The sequence below is a fragment of the Panthera onca genome, chromosome X (genome assembly GCF_046562875.1).
Source record: "Panthera onca isolate mPanOnc1 chromosome X, mPanOnc1 haplotype 2, whole genome shotgun sequence".
NCBI lineage: Eukaryota > Metazoa > Chordata > Mammalia > Carnivora > Felidae > Panthera > Panthera onca.
In genome coordinates, this window is record NC_138357.1 from 111,424,056 (window position 1) to 111,448,636 (window position 24,581).

General features: G+C 40.0%; 1 protein-coding gene across 5 annotated transcripts in view; it reads right to left on the reverse strand.

Moving 5' to 3' along the window:
- The window catches only part of PHEX (phosphate regulating endopeptidase X-linked), a 259,915-nt gene that overhangs the window by 27,546 nt on the left and 207,788 nt on the right, over positions 1-24,581 (reverse strand). The window lies entirely within an intron of this gene.

Sequence of the window (24,581 nt, forward strand, 5' to 3'; positions counted from 1 at the left end):
TGAATACGCTATTGGCATTGTCCACCCTGTCGTGAACTGGGTTCCTCCATAGCATGTGCAGGAGGCTTCTGGCAGTCCAGCAGCTTCCCCTGATATAGGAAGGGCCAGCTACATGGACACTCAACCTGTAGGCCCCATTTGCACACAGCATTCTTGAGGATTCCCAGGAGCACGGAACTCCAGTAGACCCACAATGTGGGGGGATTCCGTGAGACTCAAAGTGAGTACAAGGTAAGCATAATACATCCAGGATTGAGTAGATGGGAGCTCTGACAGCCCCAAGAGGGCTCTTTCTATTGGAACCAGGATTTGCTTTGATCACTAAAAAAAGGCAGCAGCACTCTAAGAAACATGAATGACCAGGGAACTCCATCAGATCCTTTCTTACTTTTGTTACTTCCCTGTATTAACCAATCACATACACTGAAAATGACATACAAGGAAAGGGAAAGACAGGGCGACCCATAGTGTCTTTTCCTTTTTTAGTCCTTCCTTGCTCATGAGTAAACTGAAGGTGGAGAATGTTAGGAGAATCCATGTGTATTAAGAAATGACATAAAAACAGGTGGGATCAGTTTTGTGCAGCATTTCCATTGTTATGGCAAGAACAGAATACCTATGCATGTATAAGCTACAAAATAGAAACTGCGTAATTTTAGTGATCCCACATCCAAGTTAAAAGCTCTTATATTTTCATTTAAAATGGGCATTGCACAATATAAAGGTGAATAGTAAAAATATGCTGATGACTTAAAACATTTATTTTCCTTACAACTTACAATGGCATTGAATAGCAAATAAACCAGGGCAAGTCTAGAGAAAAAGAAGCCACAGAATGCAGGATAAAGCTTCATACTTGAGCACCCTTAATGGCACTCTTTCCAGCTTTCTGAACAGGGGCCCCCATATTTTCATTTTGCAGTGGGTCGTACAAGCCACGCATCTGGCTTTGTGCCGATGAGTGTGAGAAATGCCTTGCTTTGTGATTCCAACTCTCCACTAAATTTATCACCCTGGGCTGATCCTGTGAACTGCACTTCTAAGTCGTAACTATCAGAAATGCAAAGAATAGTAACAAAAGACACACACACACACACACACACACACACACACACGGAGGAAGGGAGGGGGGGGGAGAGAGAGAGAGAGAGAGAGAGAGAGAGAGAGAGAGAGAGAGAGAGGGAGAGAGGGAGAGAGGGAGAGGGAGAGCGCTCTGCCTTCTGCAATGTCCTTGGCTGTTGCAGAGCCACTGCTTTCACCTCCCTTTGAGACCGAAAGCTCTTTTATGAGTTAAAATGTTTTCAGGGCACCTGGGTGGCTCAGCCGGTTAAGCATTTATTTGAGTCTTGATTTCTGATCAGGTCATAAGCTCATGGTTCATGGGATTGAGCCCCGTGTCAAACTCTGCGCTGACAGTACGGAGCCTGCTTGGGATTCTCTTTGTCTCTCCCTCTCTTTCTGCCCCTCTCCCACACATGCTCTCTCTCAAACAAACATTAAAAAATAAATAAATACAATGTTTTCTCTTCACTCTCTCCCTCTCAACATTCTGTCTACCTCCCCATCATGAAAGGACACTACAAAAAGTGAGGGCAAGAAAACAAGTTCTTAATTCAGAAGTGAAATGTTAACCTCATTATAATTGTTATTATAAATGTTAACTATTCTATTTTCTTAATATCAGTTTGAGATTTCAAGGTCCAAAAACCTCACTGCCAAACAGAGATGGATCCAGCTAGCAGTTCTTCCTCTTCCTGCAGCTTTCATATAAAGGAAAATGCATCTGACTTTGAAGGGGTGACATCATATTAATCTTCCTAATTTTTACATTTCCTTAAATTTCTTTTTGCATCTTTACATGAATATCCCATCCTCTTTTCTGGTGATTACTTTCAGTAAGTCATTCTGAGTTGGAGAGATATATATGCAAATATATATTACATATATATGCAAATCACAGTGTTTATTTGAAAGTCTCATCTCCCACTATAAATCATCAAAAAGCAATGATGGGGTGCCTGGGTGGCTCAGTCAGTTGAGCATCCGACTTCGCCTCAGGTCATGATCTCACAGCTCGTGAGTTCGAGCCCTGCGTCAGGCTCTGTGCTGACAGCTCAGAGCCTGGAGCCTGCTTGGATTCTGTGTCTTCCTCCCTGCCCCAGCTCCTTCTGGCCCTCCCCTGCTCACGCTTTCTCTCTCTTGCTCTTTCTCTCAAAAATAAATAAACATTCCAAAAAAATTTTTTAAAGCAATGATATCTCCTAATAGGAACAATGATCATAAACCAATGTGATCTAATTAGGAAACCATTATGACTTTCCTGCCTGGTACTGTGCCCAGCTGGAAGCATTTCTGTCCACTGCCAACCTCTTCACAGGAAGACATCTGACATGTGACACCTGCGTGTGCCTCCATTTCTGCGGCTTTTGCTGCGAGGGGCCCCAGACCAGCAGGCCACGGCCATGAAGCTCCTCTGAGCAGATGTCCGCTCGGCTTGTCGGGGCCAGGAGACCCTATGCTGACCAACAGGAGAATCTAATGCCCTCAGGGCTGCTTCACTGAAGTGAACGGATTAACAGTGGAAGCTACAGTTTTGGAGGTGTCGACTGGCTCCAGTGAAAGATCAAAGCCGCACAGAGTGGACTCGTATCTTATCTCACGAGGTGGGAGGTTGTAGTTAGCAAAGGTAAAAGTAAAAAATAATTAAACAGAAAGAAAATGTGTTTCTCTTCTCTCCCTTTTTAATAGGCTTTTGTTTTTTGTTTCTTCTGCAAATCCATTTTATTTCCTTTTTTCCCCATCTCAGCACCACTTCACTACCTGTTTTACACTTTCAAAGCTCCTTTTTTCTATCAGTATATTTACGGGAGGCACTTCTCATAATGTCCATGTGTGTGTATGTACATATACATATGCCTACACACGTATCATGTCCAGACACATTATGCATACATACAAACATATATAGATATACCTATGAGAGGAGAGAGAGAGGGAGAAGAAGGAAAAAGACGTTTAACTAGCAGATCGGCAAAAACCAAAAAGTGTGATAACAGGTAATCCTGGCCAGGGTGTGGGATGCATGTTGGTGTGAGAGCCAACTGTTGCAAGCATTTTGATGAGCAGTTTAGTCATCTCCTAAGGCTGTAAATGCCATTTTCAAAAATATGAGTGACTACATGCTGACACTGGAAAAAGTATCTAAAAGATATTATTAAGTGAAAGAAATAGTAAGTGGAAAACCAGCATTCGGTTGTGTATGTGGCCCTTCTATGTGAAAGATATACATATATTTATATATAGTTCTGCTATAACACTTACACTGAAAAGGCAAATTTGATCCAAGGTCATTGATATATTGGGACAAAACACTGGGGAGTAACTCCAATTTCACGTTTGCTTATGCGCAATTTCGTGCTCAAGAAATGCTAAGTGAAAGCAGAAAAACTCATCAAATGAACCAAACCACACAGGAATACACAAAATGCACACATCTCAACCTGGACCTGTTACCGCGGTTCACCACGTGTGTTAGAAGCCACAGCCACCCACACCTGGTGTTAAAATTTCCCTTCCAACTTCACATCACCCTCCTTCACACACTGCGAAGCCCTCCAGCACCCGCTTCCACAAGCAAACTTCAGGTCCTTTCAGGGGAAAATGCCGTATGTGCTGTAGTTTTATGTATTTGCTCAACATGTTTAAGACTGTGCTATCCTTTTTTTCTTCCAAATTTTTATTTGAATTCTAGTCTGTGCTATCATTTTTATTAGGATCCTGGCTTTTGTTTTCATGTGTCACCAATAATGTTTTATTTTTATTTTGTAATTTAATTTTTAGAGACAGAATGCGTGCGAGCGGGTGAGAGAGGAAGAGGGAGAGAGAATCTTCAGCAAACTGCATGCTCAGCGCAGAGCCCAACGTGAGGCTCGATCCCATAATCCTGGGATCATGAGCTGAGCAGAAATCCAGAGTTGGACGCTCAACTGACTGAGCCACCCAGGTGACCCACCGACAACGTTTTTGATTGTTGTGTCCCTAACCCCACTTCTCCCATAAGCCTGTGGCTTTTATTGCACAATCTTGCATAACACAGCAATGCTTAGGAACACACAGGTCACATTATAGAACTAATGTATATGTACATGTATGCATCTATGTCTATATGGACACATATACATTCCTGCCAGTTGTTCTCAAGTTTCATCATGCATCAGGATCACCTAGATAAAATAGGTGGCTTATTGAAAGAGATGGCTGGGCCCCACCCTCAGAGTTTCAGAGTTAGTAGGCCCGGAGAAGAGGCTAAGAATTTGCATCTTTACCAAGTTCTCCTGTGATGCTGAAGCTGCTGGTCTGGGAGGCACACTTTAACAACCATTGCCCAAGCACTGGCTCATGTGCACTTTGGGGTCATGGCTAAATATGTTCACTGCTGCGTTGCTGTAACTGAGAAAAGTGTGCAACAAGCTAAATGTCCAACAGGAGAAAAATGGCTTCAATATGGCATAACCATATTATGGAATGCTTTGAAGCAAATGAAAATCAAGAGGTAGGTCTTAGTATTCTAGCATGGAAAAATCTCCAAGACATGTTGTTGGAAGAAAGCAAGGCACAGATACAAATAAATAAATAAATATTATTTCAATTTTTTAAATAAGTGCCATATTAAAATGCACAGAAAAGGTCTATGAAATATGTACCAAAGTGATCATAGTGGCTGCTTCTTGACGGTAACTAGGACTTGGGGTGGTGCGTGGTTAAGGGAGTTTTGGACATGAACGTAATGTTTTAAATATTAACTAGTCAAAGGTAATCAACTCGTGTAATGAAAATTAACTTTTAGAAATAAACGTGTGCGTATTATAGAAAATTCTTCTAAAGGTTAGACAAAATCTATTTACAGTTAACTAAGCTTATGCAGTAGTAATTTGGCTCTTGCATTTGTCAACACCAGCAAATTTTATTCCTGTTTCAAGCAAAAATACAAATTGTGGTTATGTAATTCAAAAGACTAAAATTCTGACAAAACTTCGCACTCTCTTTGAAAATCAATTGATCATAAATGTAAAGGTTATTTCTGGACTCTCAGTTCTATTCCTATTTTATTCTTTTTGGGACTATTATAGATTGAATTGATTTCTTAACATCATTTCTGGCTTACTCATTGATACTGTATAGAAATATAATAGGTTTTTGTATGAAGATCTTGTATCTTACCGAATTACTGAACACATTTAATAGTCCTAATTTTTTAATGTATTCCTTTGGATTTCTATTCATAAGATCTTATCACCGGCACATAGAGATCATGTAATTCCTTTCTTGCAAGTATAGATAACTTTTATTTCATTTTCTTGCTCACTGTAGCCTTTTAAAAACAAAATTGTTCTCAAAATATAAAAAAATAAACTCTGACAAAAGAAAATATTCCTATCTATATGTTGTAATCACCTCATTATTTGCTAGAAAAAAAATTCTCTTTTTCAAATCTGTACCTAGGAAAACCACTAAATCCTGCTTTTGGTTTCTTACTTGGGTCAAACCTTTCTTTTTTGCTCGAGTGTCTCATAACTCTCACATCAGAAAATACTGACTAACCTCGAGTGCTTCTGTTTAGAACTGCACTGCCAAAGAACTCATCACTTTCAGTGGGCAATTAACCCCAGCAGGAGCAACTAATTGACCTTTAAAGTCATAAAGTTATATTTTAACTGTAGTTATAGCTTTCCAAGAAAACTTAAATGCCTCGACATGTTTGGGTTTTGATGTCCATTTTATTACTGGAAAACTGCACTAATTAGGTTCTTTAGAAGAGACAAATAAAGAGAAGAAAACAAAAGAAGCCCATTATCTTCATAGCTCAGACCCAAGAAAACAAATACATACTTAGAGATAGCAAATTCACACTGTATGAAGAGATATGAACAAAATTAATAATCTCCCTTTCTTCCCACTTCTCTCTCCCCATCCTGGAACTTTCTTTCCACTACTATCTACATAGCTTGCTTCAGATATTTACTCAAATGTCACTTTCTCATCAAGGACTTCCCTAGTGCTTTTTAAAGGAGAGAGGTGTTATCCTATCCCCTTTCTTGCTTTACCTCTCACCGTAATATCATCAGCTGTGATACTCTACATTTTACTTACTCTGCATAAATTATGGTGTTTTTCCCGAACTACAATGCACGCTCCGTAACAAAAGAGATTTTTATTTCCACTATTCTTTCACTCCAAAGCCAGAACAACACCTGCCATGTGATAAGCTCTCAGTAACTATCTGTTGAGTGAATGGAATCCACACCTTGTGGAACGTGAAGGTCTAACTGGAGTTAATTAAGCATTACCCATGATTATGAGTATATAGTGTGAGCCAAAGTCTAAAACATTACATGCTAACTATTAGTACCACCAGTGTGCTACTTCTTGAAGTTTCCATACTCAATACCAGAGCAAAGGCATGTTCCATTATTCAAGTTCTGTTTTTCATTTTCCTTCTGGATTAATGACTTTGCTGGTTCCTTCCTCTTGCATTTATGGCAGAAATAGCATAGTTGGTCAGCACTTTTTTTCCCCCAACAAACTCTCAACCAGAATGCAGATTTTAACAAGATGAAAAGCCCTGCCCAGCTCCCTGCAAGTTCCATCACCCCTGTGTACTCTTAGCCCTCCCTACTGCCAAGGAATAAAGGAAAACATTCTCCCTTTTTATGGCTGTGGCATGTGCTGAAAAGAGAAATCAGACAAAACACTGGTTTAGATCAGAGTCCTTCAGTCCTGACAATACTGAATGAATACATTCTCTTTTCCCTATATTATCTGCATGCTTTTATGTAATTGCCATGTTAAGTTCCATGTTCATAAAAGCATATGATTCAAGACAGTAACCATATAGCCAATATTTTGAAAGCATTACTTTCCAAAGTTTTCTGTTATGTGTAAGTTTGGGGGATTTTTTCTATATCAACACTTACAAATGATGATTATTTTAAGACAACTGTCATCAGACTCACATCTTTTCCCATTGTTTCCATGTTTGGTCAGATTTAACAAAATAGGAGGCCTCCAACTTTCTCTTGCCAGACTTCAAAGCTCAGATGGACTGCTTCTTCCTTTCCTCTATAGCAAACTTTTGTAAATACACTAATACAATGCAAAGCAACTCAAATTCAACTAAATTTGGGAGTTCATTCTTGAATTCAATCTCTCTTTTGACCCTTTTGAAGGATTAGCAAATTATTGGTGAATTTGTACAGCTAGGATCCCTCCAGCAGCCTCTGGGGCAGAAGTGGCACATCCAGGGCCAAATGATGAAGTTCAGTTGAGAAAAGGGTGACTCAGGGGGCTGAATCCTAAAGGAGAATCCCGTGCGCTGGAGAACATGCAGGCCAAAGTACATACTGGCCGGTTTAACTCAATCCATTTCCATACTGGCTGTTGCTGGTTTCTCCAGCGATGTACTTGGATTTTCCATTGAGTGTGTCTGTGTCCGCTTTCTTTTCACTATGCGTGTCTGTGATATTTTTGCTAAGGGGCTGGCTACATCAATACAATGTATTTTATTATTAGTTTTGTGAAATAATAGGATGTTTAGTTTTGGCACGGATTTACTGATGTATTAACATGACTTTAGTCCATGCTATGACAGTTATTTTCAAAAGTCTTAAGTGTATGCTTATATTACTGAACTAATCCTCGTATTTCCAAACTTAGTGCTGATCTATCTTAGCAACATTATACTTCTTGGTGAGATTCACTTGTAGTTACTTCTGCTCACTTGATTATTTTACTTATTCTATGCAAGAGCTCCTAGTTCTACCACTAAATGAACATATCTTATAACCCTAATTTTAGAGGTGTTAATATATTTAAATACCATCATAAAAACTACCGGGTTATGATGATGCAATTTCTATACACAGTCATGGACCACTGACATTTACTAAGCACCTACAATGTTCAAAGACACAAAAGTAAGCTTTGAACATACAAATGTCCTCAAAAAACCTACTACCTAGTGAAGGAAAAGGGATATAACCAAAAAAAATTTCTATTTTGCGACATCTAAAAAGGCGAACTGATACCAAACCAAAGCTCTTTGAAAGTGTATTTTTAAATGAAAATATGTTCTAAATAAAATAAATTCAGGAAAGATGCATAGAAGTGTTTTGGGGAGAGGGGGTAACTATACACATGTGTACATTAATGAGTAAAAGATACAGCTTGTGAAATCACTTGAGGTTTGAGGTAGGAATGGTTTAGGAGAATGGCACTCAACATTTGGTCATGGTCCAGCAGCATCAGCATCACCTGGACAGGACGCTTGTTAGAGATACAAATTATTGGGCCTGACCCCAGACCTGTCGAATCAGGAACTCTGGGAGCGGGATCCAGAGTTTTCAGCAGGTCCCCCAGGTTATTCTGGTGCATGCTGGTTGATACATACTCGTTTAGGTCAGGATAAGGATTCACATCTGCAACTGTACATGAGAATCCCTTGGAGAGCTTGTAAAAAATAGACCCTTGCCAAAGCTCCACCCCACAGCCATCAAGCCACAGTCTCGGATGGAGCCCTGCACATGAGTATGTTTTTAAAAGCACCTCAGGTAATTCTAATATACCAAGAAATTCAGAACTCTCGACTTAGGAAAAAAAGCACTGCCTGTATTTAACTTAAATGATATATATCTATAAATAAGCCCTTCTGCCTCATTCTCCTCTCTTCACTGTTTCTCAATACTGTGCATGTAACATACAACTAGATACTTTTCTCATAATTTTGCAGACTACACTTTCAAAAGTAAAACTTTACATGGCTAACAAATTACCATTGCACAAAGGACAAAAATAGTTTTAATTGCAACTGCTTTGGAAATCTGGAATGAATGCCCACTCTAAGAGGGAATGAGTGCTCTATCTATCTTATTCAGGATTAGTTCTCATAATCAGATAAGCTGGACACCATTCTCCTAGAATCTAGGGGACCATCAGTTGGGACATGGAAATTACTGCAATTACAAAGCACTTCTGGTTATATTTTGTGCTGTAAAGGGATTTCATTGTCATCACTGCTAAGATTAATAGTGGCTTTTTTTTTCAATTTGGCATCTTGCAATAGTTTGGTGAATGCCAACCTTCCCCTTTCCAGAAAGTATCAAGTGCTAACAGCTGTGACTCATGTCAAGGGATTCAGCAAGATGCCTTAGCCATCTGCTGGCTTCCTACAGGTAACCTCCCGCCACCTTATCTATCAGCCTAGAACTGACAAGCAGAAAGCTTCTAAAATCTGTCCTCCATCTTGAAATTTCCTCTTCTGGTGCTTCTATTCTTTATCTGCCATAATTACCTTTAGGCTGCAACAAAGAGAACCTCCTCTCTTTTAGCAGGGTGACCAACCATCCCTATTTGCCCAGGTCTAAGGGAGCTCCTGGCATCTGGAACTTTCAGTGATAAAATTGGGACAGTCCCAGGCAAGCAGGACAAGTTAGTCCCCCTACCTTTACCCAACCAAATTGACCTCTTTTGCATTTGCTGCATTTCTTTATAGCTTAGTAGTTCTCAAACTGCAGCATCTAGCAGACATTTGATGGTTAAAATCTTAAAATATAAATTGCTAGTCCCACAACCCAGAGTTTGATTCCACAGGTCAAAGGTGGGACCAGTTGATGCTCATATATCACAAGTGATGCTGAGGCTGATGATCCAGGGACAACACTTTTGGAACCACCGCTATAGTTCAACGGGCAGAGAAAACACAAATCTCCTCCCACTATGAAGCTCACTATCTCATATTCTACTATTATTCCAACAGGTCATTTCATACACACAATTGCTGTCCTAGGTATTCAAAACTGACACTAAAGGCAGTGATGTTTAGCCCAGGCCTGGAAATAACAGCAGGTTCTCAGAAAATACTTGTCTGGGTTCACTGATCCATATCTGGGTTTAAGATAATAGTCTTAAGAATGAAAATATGACTGGGGCACCTGGGTGGCTAAGTCAGTGAGGCATCTGACTTCAGCTCAGGTCATGATCTCACAGTTTGTGGGTTCAATCCCCACATCCGGCTCTGTGCTGACAGCTCGGGGCCTGGAGCCTGCTTCAGATTCTGTGTCTCCCTCTCTCTGACCCTCCCCTACTTGTGCGTGCTCTCTTTCTTTCTCTCTTCTCTCTCTCTCTCAAAAATAAATAAACATTAAAGAAAAGAATTAACACATGACTAACATTTTCCCTTAGGTCAATTCGACCAAAAAAAAAAAAAAAAAGTTTCTTTCATCTCCTCCAACAGCATCTTGACAATGAATAACTCAGTAAAAGAAAACCATCTCATCTACTGTTAATGGAAATATAAATTGGTACCACTTTTCTCAAGAGAAGTCAGGTAAGCTATATTTAAAAACCCTTATACTGGACATACCATTTGACTCAGTAATTCCTCCACATCTAGGAATTTACCCTAGAGAAAAAAACTCAGATTTGCACAAAAACAGAGACCCAAAACTTATCAGAGTTTTTTTTTTTAAATAGAGAAACAGCCCATGTGTCTATTAGTAGAAAATTAACTAAAGAAATCAAAGTGTTTTTATTTGGTGGAATACTATGTATGATGACTTAAAATTACAAGGAGTAAATGGGAAAAAAATCATGTTACAATGTTCAGTGAAGGAAAAGCAGTATTTGATGAGTACATATTTAGTTTCAATTTTGAAATGTGTAGATAAATGTAAGTTTGAGAGGTATTCAACAAAATCTTTAAAGGGTGAAACAAACTTTAAAACTTCTTAGCTTAAAAACATGCAAGAGAGGGCGCCTGGGTGGCTCAGTCGGTTAAGCGGCCGACTTCGGCTCAGGTCACGATCTCACGGTCCGTGAGTTCGAGCCCCGCGTCGGGCTCTGTGCTGACAGCTCAGAGCCTGGAGCCTGTTTCAGATTCTGTGTCTCCCTCTCTCTCTGCCCCTCCCCTATTCATGCTCTGTCTCTCTCTGTCTCAAAAATAAATAAATGTTAAAAAAATATAGTAAAAAAAAAAAACATGCAAGAGAGACAAGAAAGGATCAGAGAAAATCTTCAGAAACAACCGCAAAACAATAAAATGGCAATAAATACATATCTATCAATAATTACTTTGAATGTAAATGGACTACATGCTCCAATTAAAGGACATAAGGTGATGGAATGGATAAAAAAGCAAGACCCACCTATGTGATACCTACAAAACTCATTTCAGACCTAAAGACACATGTGCATTGAAAATGAAGGGATGGAAAAGCTTTAATCATGCAAATGCAAGTGAAAAGAAAGCCAGGGTAGCAATACTTATATCAGACAGAATAGAGTTTAAAACAAAGACTGTAACAAGAGACAAAAAAAAATAAAGGATACTATCTAATAATAAAGGGGACAATCCAATAAGAAGATGTGACTATTCTAAATATGCACCAAACGTAGGAGCACCCAAATACATAAAACAGTTACTAACAAACATAAAGGAACTAATCGATAATAATACAATAATAGTAGGGAACTTTAACACCCCACTTACAACAATGGACAGATCATCTAAACAGAAAATCAACAAGGAAACGATGACTTTGAATGACATGCTGCACCAGATGGAATTAACAAATATGCTCAGAACATTCCATCCTGAAACAGCAGAATGCATACTCTTTTAAAGTGCACATGGTACATTCTCCAGAAGAGATCACATATTAGCCCACAAAACCAGCCTCACCAAATTCAAGAAGAACCAAGTCATACCATGCCTCTTTTCTGATCACAAATACATGGAGTTTAAACAATATGCTACTAAACAATGAATGAGTCAACCAGGCAATCAAATAAGAAAATTTTAAAAATACATAGCAACAAATGAAAATGAAAACACAAAGGTCCAAAATCTTTGGGATGCAGCAAAAGAGGTTCTAAGAGGGAACTATGTAATAATACAGGCCGACCTCAAGAAGCAAGGAAAATCTCAAATAAATAACCTAACCTTACACCTAAAGTAACTCGAAAAACAACAAAAGACAAAACCTAAAACCAGCAGAAGGAGGGAAATAATATAGATCAGAGCAGAAATAAGTGACATAGAAACTAAAAAAAAAAAAAAAAAAAAAAAAATATAGAACAGATCAATGTAACCAGGAGCTGGTTCTTTGAAAAAAAAAAATCAATAAAACTGATAAATGTCTAGCCACACTTATCAAGAAAGAGAAAGGACTCAAATAAATAAAATCACAAATGAGAGAGGAGAGATCATAACCAATACCACAGACATACAATCATGCGAGAATATTATGAAAAACTCTATGCCAACAAATTGGACAATCTAGAAAAAATGGATAAATTCTTACAAACATATAAACTACCAAAACCAAAACAGGAAGAAATATAAAATTTGGACAGACCAATAACCAGCAAACAAATTGAATCCGTAATAATAATAATAATAATAGTCTCCCAACAAACAAAAGCCCAAAACCAGATGGCTTCACAGGTGAGTTTTACCAAACATTTAAAGAAGAATTAATACCTATTCTTCCCTAATTATTCCAGAAATTACAAGTGGAAGGAAAACTTCCAAATTCATTCTATAAGGCCAGCATTATCCTGATACCAAAACCAGCTGATGAGCCAATATCCCTAAATCAAAGACCTAAATGTGAGACCTGAAACCATAAAAATCCTAGAGAACACAGGCAGTAACCTCTTTGACACTGGCCATAGTAACTTCTTTCTAGATCAGTCTCCTGAGGGAAGGGAAACAAAAGCAAAAATAAACTATTGGGACTACATCAAAATAAAAATCTTCTGCACACAAAAGGAAACTAAAAGACAGCCTACAGAATAGGAGAAGATATGTATAAGTGACATATCTAACAAAGGGTTAATATCCAGAATATATAAAGAACTTATACAACTCAACACCCAAAAAACAAACAATCCAATTAAAAATGGGCAGAAAGAATGTATAGACACTTCTCCAAAGAAGACATACACATGGCCAACAGACACATGAAAAGATGCTCAACATCACTCTTTATCAGGGAAATGCAAATCAAAACTACAATGAGATATTATCTTACACCTGTCAGAATGATTAAAATTAAAAGCACCAGAAATAATATGTGTTAGGGAAGATGTGGAGAAAAACAAACACTATTACACTGTTGGTAGGAATGCAAACTGGTACAACCATTGCAGAAAACAGTATGGAATTTCCTCAAAAAGTTAAAAACAGAAGTACCTTACAATCCAGCAATCGCACTCCTGGGTATTTACCCAAAGAACACAAGAACACTAATTCAAAGGGATACATGCATCCTGGTGTTTATAGCAGCATTATTTATAATAGCCAAGATATGGAAGGAGCTCAAGTGTCTACTGAATGATGAAGAAGACACACACACACACACACACACACACACACAGGAATAGAATATTATTCAGCCATAAGAAGGAATAAAATCTTATCATTTGCAATGACATGGATAGAACTTGAGAGTATAATGCTTAGGGAAATAAGTCAGAGAAAGACAAATACCATATGATTTCACTCATATTTGGAATTTAAAAAAACAAACAAGCAAAGGGAAAAAATAGCAGAAGAGAGAAGCAAAGCAATAAACATACTCTGAACTATAGAGAACAAACTGATGGTTTCTGGGGGCAGGGGTCGGTGGGGAGGGTGAAACAGGTGATGGGCATTAAGGAGGGCACTTGTTATGAGCACCAGGTGATGTATGGAGGTGTCAAATCACTATACTGCAAATCTGAAAGGAATAGAACACTGTATTTTAACTGGAATTAAAATTAAAACTTTAAAAAAAGAATACTTTTTGCTGGAAAAACTTTTTTTGGCTTAGCTAAAAATTCTCTAGATTTCCTACAATAAATATTAACTACTTTCGTAATAAGGGTGAAAGATTTACTGATTATTTCAAGGGAGGACCAGTGAGATTGTGACCATGTACATAAACGAGAGAGCTTTCTCCCTGACTCCCTGTCTCCCATCACCATGGCTTTCTGCCAGCTCCCTGATGCTCACTTCGCTCTGGCTCACATCCAGGTTACTCCCAGTGAGTGTCCCACTCACACCCCACCTCTTTAATCAGACTGACTGTGATAATCGTCCCATGTTTTCTGCTACCAGCCCTGCAGTGAAGCTGCACAGCCCTGTGTCTGGAAACAGCATTTGTCCTGCCCCATGAGTATGTTTTCAGAAGCTCCCTGCAGGTGCCAAATGTATGTCCCTCCAGGCATTGATCCCCTGGGACTCACCACAGTAATGGGAAGGCCATGAGATGGCAGGGCTTCCCAGCTGAGGGCACCTCTGTCCTCCATGGCAGTGCCCAGAATGTAATTGTTAGTTGCCTCCTTGGCCTCAGAGTCTGGGTGCAGGGGGGATGGGGCAGAGACGGACTGTATTAGGAACTCCAGAGTCCTTGGCTAGAGCAGGACAAGAGCGTCTTAAAGTAATTCTAACAGGTATCCCACAACCTTGCTAAGTGCATCATCTTGCAATTTTGCAACCTATTCTAAGTTTGTTTATGACAACTTCAGCTCATTTAACAAAACTTCTTAAATCCCTTAGTCCATCTTATGAAGTAAAACCTTTTGGACAGTACATCTAAATATTCTTTTTAAGGTAGCTTATGGCATCTCTCAAGTAACACCTGTTCCACTCTACCCAAATCCAAGGATGCGTGGAGATTATGGGCACAGCCAAAGGGCCTGCAGAGAGCAGCTCTGTTCCAGCTGCCAATCATAACCTGCTGGTCCATGCTTCAGCCCCTTGGGACGTGGCATCAGCAGGATCTGGGAACCATCCGACCTTCTGACCCCCAACTCCTATGGGTACCCACATCTTGTAGTGTCTTATTCCCATACCAAATGGAAACAATCTCCCCACCACGTGAGTGAGGGTATGACATAACGATGATATATACTCTAACACATATTATGCTCTTCACCTTTTCAGAGTGCACTCACGTGTATCATTTCACGTAATTCTCACTTTCTGATGCAGTAACGAATGGCATAGGATGAAGATTAAAAACATGAAAGCAGAGAAGCTGGGTTATACTCCCAACTCTGCAACATTCTAGTTGTGTGGTCTCGGGGAATTTACTTAGCCTGTCTGACCCTCAATTTCCTCTTCTATAAAATGGACCCACAATACCAAGTGTATAGAGCTACCGTGAAGATTAGAAATATGTTCAAGTATCTGTCGCAATGCGTGGCATATTAACAGCTCTTGGTGAAGAAGGGCTGCAGAGAACAGTTATCTCCATTTTATGTGCTCCGTTTCAAGCCTCAGTGGAAAAGTTAGAAAATTGCCACCTGTATTACCACTGCACAGTTATTTGAAAGCAATCTTTCAGGATTTAAGTTATGCTCCCTACTCCCTCGGATCACTGCCACTGCCTAAATTAAGACTCCCCCCCATCCCGCTCTTGAACTGTCTGCCAAAATCCTAACTGGTCTAAGCGACCTCAGTCTTCTCCCTCTCCAAGGGATGCCTTGAGCTTTAAGACTAAGAAAGCAGAACTTAAATTTCTTGCCTCCCGAAGAGAACTGTCCTAGCTCCCTGTAGCCTGCTTGTCAATATGGCTTCCAAGGCCCTCATCTACTTGTTCCACATGCCATCTTCCATCATTCCTTCTCCTCCACACGCAGCCTGTTCCCCAGCACGTGTGCCCATCTCACCACTCTAGGGTTTTTACTTGCCAGCCTCTGCTATCTGTCACCTTTGCACCAGCAGCTTTCCTTCCTGCATGGCCCAACCTCCTTATTTGCCTAGAAAATGTCTTTTTCCTTTCGATGCTGACCCAAACATCACTGTCACCATGAAGTGCATCTCTGCTCCCCAGATTAGTTACCCTTCCTCCATGGCTCTCACGATGCATGGCAAACCTTTCTGTTGCACACTCATGATGTCATATAAATGACTGGTCACATTTCTGTCTCTCCCAACTCCTCAAAAGCAAGGATTCTTAATGGCTATGACTTATTGAATACCCACTGAAAACCAGTCTTTCATTTGCTGTATATATATTATCTCCTTTAGTCTTCATGACAACTCTATAGGAAAGTCACTACTATTACCTCTACTTTGAGATAATTAAACTGAGGCATAAAGATATTAGGTAACTTACTCAAGGTTCCAAGTTATTAGTGGCCCAGCCAGGATTCAAAATCAAAGCCCACTCTCTTCACTACTACAGTATACTATAGTATACAACCTAGCACCAAACTCAGTATCTATCAAGTTGTAACATCTCTGTTGGTTATCTCTTGCTCTGTAACAAAGTATTCCAAAACATAATGGCTCCAAACAGTAAACATTTACTATCTCACACTTTCTCTGACTCAAGAATTCAGAAACATCTTCTATGGGTGGTCTGTCTCAGGGTCTCTCACAAGGTTGCTCTCGAGATGCCAGCCTGGGCTGCTGTCATTAGAAAGCTTGGCTGGACTGAAGAATCTGCTTCCAAGATGGTGTGCTCATGTGGTACTGGTTATGGGCAGAAAGCCTCAGGTCCTTCACACGTGGACCTCTCCACCAGCTTCTTGAGTGCCCTCATGACATCCATGCTGACTTCCCCCCAGAGTGATCAATCCAAGAAAGTAAAGCAGAGGCCACAATGTCTTTTATGACCTAGCCTCAGAAGTTATACTCCATCATTTCCACAGTACCCATTAGCTACAGGGGTCAGCTTTATTCATTGTTGGAGGGGACCACACAGCGGCGTGAACATTGAGAAGTAATCAGAATCATTGGGGGATCCATAAATACTAAGTGACAAAGTGGAAAAAAGTATGAAGAATTACCATGAGTGTCAGAATCTCTTGTAGATAATGAGAAATTTGGATTAGGTAACCACTGCAGTGTCCGCCCTCTTACCTCCAAAACCATGAAAGACTATTCCCAAATTGTCCCCAAATAGAGTGTCAAATGGATTCAGGAATTTAATTTCATTAAATTCCACTAGAGGCCACAGGTGAGTGAGTATTTGCTAACGTGGCTTCTACTTTATGGTTTTAGGCAGAGTCAACAAAGTATGAGAAATTCTCTCAGTTTGAAACATCATCATTTCCTTAACAGCAAAACAAATCTATGTTTGATTTCAGGACTAATACTATAGTTTGATGACAGCCTAAGCCCAGCCTCTGGTCAAAGGCTTATCTTCTTTAGCAGAATATCTATGATTAAACTCAGGTAACCAAATCCCTTGTGTATTACAACAAAGGCAATAGTATCATTGGTTTTAGTCCTTAGTCCTTGCTTGTTTTCAAGTCAACATTTTATTTGCTTAAACTAATTCTTTAATATGATTTAAGACATATGAAGATAAAAACTAACATTGAAATGAAGCATTTTAAAGACACACATTGATACTGAGCACACAAAATTAATTTTATTCTAAAGTTCAGTTCGTGGTAGTAGAAATGGAAGCCAAATGTGACCCGTATGCCCTACCACCCTTTTGCCCCTGGTACTACCACCTGATCAGACCCAAAGCAGTTTGTAAGCTGGGTCAGAACACTCTTCAAGGCCCCTTGGAGCCCATCCGTTTACCGTGCTCCACACAAGGGGCTGGAAGACTATGGCCCATGTAAATAGTTTTACTAAAAACACAGCCATGATCATTTGTTTATGAACTGTCTGTGGCTGCAATGGCAAAGTTGAGAATGGACAACAGAGACCAGACGGCTTGCTAAGGCAAAAGTATTTGCTACTTGGCCCTTTACAGAACAACTGTACCAATCCCTGATCCACATCTCTGGAGGTTGGCCTGATGTAAGCTATTACAAGCCCAAAAAGTGGATGCATGCTATATGCTGTTATAAACAATTTTACGGGGGGGGGGGGGATAGGAGTGTTATTGTTTATGTATTATACACATATAGTAAAAGCATGAATCTTAACAGCAGGACACGATGAGACTTTATACAACCATCACCTGTGCAACCCCCTCATAAATAAAGAAAATGTGTCCTGTGCCCCCTCACAGTCAGTACCCCCAACAAAGGGAGCCATTATTTTAACTGCCATCACTTAGATTCATTCACCTAGCCCTGAACTTTCTACGACTGGAGCCATGCAGTGTTTCGCTAAGCATTAAGTCAGTGGCATGCTTACATAAGGTAGAAGGGGGTTTATTCTTCACTGTTGTATAATATTCAATTATAGGACTGTACCACAATTTATTTACCTATCTATTCAAGGACAATAGGTTCTTTCAAGGTTTTTGCTCTTATGAACATTCAATGTTCATGTGTTTTGGTGGGCATAAGGATTGACTTACTTTATGAAGAGTGGAACTTCTGGGCAATAGGAGATATCAACAAACTGCCAAACACTTTTCCAACTTGGTTGTACTTTTTTTTAATACATAAAAATACTGTCCTAATTTTTAATTCCTTGAAAGCAAAGGTCAAAAATACTCTTTCCCCCCCCCCCCACACACACACAAATTCTCACATTCTGCTGTTTACCCTGTGACTGACTAGCTAGCTATCCTAGGGATTACGGGCAAACTCCAACCTCGACAACATGCTGGCACTTTTCAAATCCATCTTGTTAAGTCCTCACCGAAGACTGTGAGACTAGGTAACCTCAACGTATGGCCTAAGGGGACAAGAGGGGTCAGGAAGGAAAAAATGTCTTGGCCAGGGTCATACAACTAAATCAGTGGCACTCAAGGTCCTTACTGTTTTCCTATAAAAAGCAGGAAGACCAGTTTTGTCGTTATCACAAAGCTAGGAAAACATAAGCGGAGGCAACAATAACCTCAGCTCCTTGTTTTCCCCTCTAACCACCTTATCAGTTCAAATATAATTAAATTCTGCCATGGCTCCTCTGTATAACTCCTCACAGAGTAGACTTAAATCATTACTGTCACACTACACTCTGTGTCCGAAGACACTGCTACCCAGCTTGACAATGGTAGAAAAATAAGAAGTACAACCACACTGCAAAATTCTAACATTGAAATATGGCCACAAACCATAAAGTTTCGGACAAAGGCATGAATTTGCAAACAAAAAGCAAAAATAATACAAACAAAAAAACCTATAGGCTTTTGTGTTGTCTACTCAAATCTCTACTGCATGCAGAACTGGACTTAAGTGGCATAAATCAGAAAACGGTAATGGGAACTGAATGAAATTCTCATAAATCACGTTACTAAGTATAGTTACATCTTAGATGTGAAACCCAATTAAACAGATGGCCACATGCTGTCAGAATCAGCCCCTAATCAATAAAGATGTTCATTTCAGAAAATCACCTCAATTTTTCACTTCTTCACTGAAGGAACAAGAAGGCAGTTGGGGGTGAGGGGAACTCCCAGGAAACCCAGTGGGGAATGTCTAAGAAGGAACTCCACCTGTCTTAATTTGTAGTCCAAAAAGTCAAAAAGAAGAGAGAAAGAGAAAAAGTCACCCAAAGGACTCCTTGTCATCTTGCCTGGTAATGTAATTTACAATGAGAGCAAGCACTAGTCATTAGGAAAATAGAAACAGCTTGAATCTCTTAATTAAAACACTGCTTCAAATTGTTTATTTCAAACCCCTGTGTTCATAAGCTTTCCAGAAACCACTGGGTTACCCTGAAAGGGATGCTTCTTCAGTAAACCTGTGATAGGATCACCTCTTCCCAGACAAGAAAAAGGCTGAGCAGGGGTGAATCCCAGAGGCAAAATATTATTAGGCACATTGAAATCCCCAAAGGAGCTGTTAAGCATTCACTGACACTGGAAAGTGAGTGTGGGAACACGGGTGAAGCATCCATCTCAATGCCACTATTGGTGAAAACTAAGTCTACCAATGCCAATAGGCGATGAAAATGAGAGTTGATGAAAACACATCTGTACTCTGTAACATGCTGTTTGGCACCCATTTGATGTTATCTGGTAAAGTTAAGTATTTGCATAACCTGTAGGCCAGTAATTCTACTCTTAGTATATACCCAAAACATCAGGGGACAAGCAGAGGAGTATACAGACTGGCAACACTGTCCATAATGACAAAAACCTGGAGTGGGAGAACACGAAGGTCTGTCAACAAAGTCTGTAGTCTAGGTAAATAATCTGACGTACAGTCATGCAATGGAATATTATACAGCAGGGAAAATGAAAAACTCACTGCCATGTGCTACAAGGATGAATCCTAAAAACGTGTTGATTTAGGGGTGCCTGGTTGGCTTAGTTGGCCAGGCGTCCAACTCTTGATTTTGGCTCAGGTCATGATCTCAGGGTTGTGAGATAGAGACCCGCATAGGCCTGCGCGTGGAGCCTGCTTGGGATCCTCTCTCTCCCTCTCCCTCTGCCCTCCCCTCCTCATGCTTGCTTGCTCTCACTCTCTCCCTAAAAGAATAAAATTTTTTAAAAAACAAAGTAGCTTTAAATTGCATGCAGTATACCATTTTTATTATGCTATAAAAATAAGCAAAAATAAGTATCAACAAATGGTTTAAAATTTATTTTGAGAAAAAGACAACGATAAGCACAAAAAGCAGAAAACTAGTTACCCCTATAGTAAGCAAGATGAATGGGATGGGGAGAAGCATGGACAGATGTAATGATATGGAGAATGTTCTAGTTCTTGGGGGGTGGTAGGTTCATAGGAATATAATGTATATGTTTTAATATGTTATGTATATTCTTTGGCATGTACCAAATATTACATAGAACACTTTCTTTTAAAATGGGTAATCTAGTCCAACTCCAGTTTCTGGATCCGGTCCAACCCCGACAGGTCAGGTTTCTACATTGGAGCCAGCCAGCCTCCCGCCAGTTTCTGGACCCCATCCGGAAGAAGAAATGCTCAAGTCAAGTCTGAAAACTCCTAACAGAAAAGCTGGGATCCAGGCTAAGTGAGGGACTCATCCACTTGCTCTAGAAACAGAGAGAATGCAGGAGCTCAAGGAGCTCGGCAGGCATTTGCTTCAGTTAATGAAAAACAAGTTAAGGAGCACTGTGACACCAGGATCCAGCGGCAAATCCACACGATCGCTTCATGGCCAAAGCTAAACACTCTGAGCGATGAAACAGAAAATGATAGCATTGGATAAGAATCCACATAATAAAATAAATATCCATGAGTTCATAAGGCTATAAAAAATATGTGATTGCACAGATAGATGCGCGTGAAAGGACGGTCCCTTCTTTACAATAGAATTCACATTAATACGAATGGAAGGAATGAAATTGAAATTGAGCAATGAGAAAACAGCACAGGGATGCTTGCTGCATACAAGTTTTACTAATGGAGGCTAAAATCAGTGAACGAACAACCGGAGAGAAACAGGATAGATAGAGTCTCAGAGATATAGTTCCCAAGATATTTGCCAACTACACCGGCAGGGAGGATAGCAACCTTACAGTGGAACAACCCAGCAGAAATCATCTTCTCCAAGTGAACAAGGGTAGCCTCACATCACCAGCAATAAGACACATAAATAGCACAAACCCGGTGATATGAGGCACCAAGGAGGATACGGCACCACTTCTGTGACATTCATGCCCCAAATGCATTCACCTAAGTCCTATCACGTGAAAAGAGTAGACAGACACAAACTGAGGGACCTTCCACAAAATGACTGACCAGTACTCTTCAAAGGTGTCAAAGTCATGAAGGACAAAGAGAGACTAAAGAACTATCAAACTCTGTAGGAGACTGAGAAGAAATAATGACTAAATGTAACATGGGATCTTGATAGGATTCTGGATCAGAAAAAGAACTTGAGTGGCCAAACTAGTGATATTTCAGTAAGGCCTTAAGTTTAGTTAACGGTGGTATAGCAATGTTAATGTTCTGGTTCTGATTGTTGCATTATAGTTATGTAAGATGGTAACGCTGAGGGAAGTTAGCTAAAGGATACATGGAAACTCTGTGTTCTGGTTTTGTAACTTTTTAGTAATTGTAAAAGTGGCTCAAAGTAAAAAGTGTGTTTTTTTAATAAAAAATGGACAATCTAAAGAATTTTCTATTGCCCAATAGGTTATTCCAACTGTTATTATAATTTACATATAATTCATATCATAAGTAGTAATCATTAATATCTCAAAAATCTTAAGTTCCCATGTAACATATGCAGCTTAATTCTCAACTTGGAGCTATATCAAAACATCAAGGTGCACATGTTAACTATATATACTTTTCGTTGATTATACCTCAATAAAGCTGGGGGACAAAGTAAGCAATGATTTCACGATAACAATGAGTATTTCTATAGTAAGGAGTGACATTCAAAGTATTCAAAATATTTAACAACTGATTTTGTTATACAAATTAGTGTAGAAATCAAATATTACCACCATCTGCTTGTTTTCCTTCTGTTCATTAAGCTCTCACACCAGTCCTTCAGAAACTGACATTCCCAAAGGTGACCACACGAGGGCGACTCTCATGAGCTGTGCCTGCCGGGAGTGGGCAGCCACAGCTCCGGAGCTGTCCTCTCTGGCTAGCGAGTCCTGCGGGTACGAGGGCGAGCAGAGAGGATCTACAGAGGGCAGGTAGGATGCCTCACTGAGAAGTTAGCACTCAAGCAAAGATTTGAAGGAAATGGGAGCATGAACCATGCAGATCACTTGGGGAATTTTCCCAGGCCAAAAGAGCCTCTGCTATAAATGCTAGGAGAGAACGGAGTCCCGCGCTCTAGGAACAGGAAGGAGGCCAGTACAGCTGGAACAGAGGGGAGATAAGGCAGCAGTAAGAGGTCTGAGGGCCATCACAACTAATTTGGCTTTTATCCTGAGTGAGATGGGAAAGCGATAAGGGGTGCTGAGCAGAGGAGGGACCTGAGATGATTGTAAAACATCTTAAAATGGCTGCAATATTCTATTTAGAAAAGGCTGAAGGGGGATAAAGACAGAAGTGGGCAGGCCAGTGAGGAAGCTACATCTCGCGGGGAGGAGGTGGGCCCGTGGCCAAGGGTGGCAAGCATTTGTAAGTTCCATCGCCCACATTCAACAAAGCACACAGAGATGCACTTAAAAGAATGAAATTAGATGTTATCACCAAGTGAGGGAGTGAAGACAAAGACCAGAGGAGGCACAGAAGGGATGAGAAACCAGCAAGGGCTAAAGCAGGAGCAGCCTCCCCTCCCCACAACAGGTCACTGCCGCCCTGCATTCAGATGTTTGTCATTCTCATGAATGTCTTCCTACTTTCACTACAAAAGGATGTACCTCTAGACAACACATAGGAATGTTTTTGCATGCTTTTCAACTTTTTTATATGGTATCACACTTGATAGTATTTCCCCAGTTGTTTTCCCCCCACAACCAATACTTGTGAACTTTATCCATGTGAATGCATGTTGCTCTAGATCACTCATTATTCACTGCTGTCTGGCATTCCTGTGTGTGAACAGGCCACATTGGGGTCATTTTCCCGCAGACGGACACGTAGGTTATTTCACTATTTCTGCTATGATAAACAACACCGGTATGAGTACTCTCACACAAGCCTCCTCCTGTGAGACTTCTCTAGGGCAGTGGTTCTCAAACTGCGTCAGAGTCACCTGGAAGCCTTAATACAACAGATTTCTGAGCCCCATGTCCAGAGTTTGTGAACAACAGGTCTAAGGTGGGGCACAAGAACTTGCTTTTCTTTTTTTTTTTATCATTTTTATTTATGCATTTATTAATTTACATGCAAGTTAGTTAGCATATAATACAACAACGATTTTAGGAGCAGATTCCAGTGACTGATCCCCTATGTATAAAACCCAGTGCTCATACCAACAAGTGTCTTCCTTAATGCCCCTTACACATTTAGTCCATCCCCCTCCCACAACCCCTCCAGCAACCCTCTGTTTGTTCTCTGTATTTAAGAGTCAAGAATTTGCATTTCTAACCAGTTGCTCCGTGATGCCATTGCTATCCGTCCCAAGATCACACTTGGAGAAACAAAGCACCGGGGCACATGCCAGGAGGGCAGTGATGGTCACAGACATGCATGGACATCTTCAACCTTTCTAGGTATTGCCAAATTGCTCTGCAAAGTGGGTGAAGCAATTTACACTTCTACCAATAATAATTATGTGTCCCTGCTGCCAACACTCGGTACTGTCAGATTTTTTATTTAATCTGACCTTTAGTCATTTTGTAAACTTATCGTGGCATTTTTACCTACACAATATGTGTAAATAAAAGCCACTTAAGACTTTACATCCTAGGGTCAATTAGAACATTTCCAAGCATTTCTATAGACAGGCCCCTCAGGTTCTATCATCTGCCCAGCTACCTGCTTGTTTTCCCCATCAATCCTAGAAATAAACAAAAATGGTGCGGACAAAGTCATTAAGAACATTATGAAAGATGACTACAGTTTTCTTTTCATGGCCAACTGCCCTGTAGTTTTATTTATTGTAGTTCTGTCTTCTTGGGGTTTTTGTTTGTTTTCGTTTCGTTTTGTTTTTACTTAATTAGGTGAAGGGAGTGAAGCAAATCGGGCATATGGATACAGAAACTTAAACTTCCTTCACCCACATACCTGATCACTTTTGGAGGGAAATAAAGAAATCACAGTCAGGGAAAAGTTCCTTCCATTTTGTACCACATTAA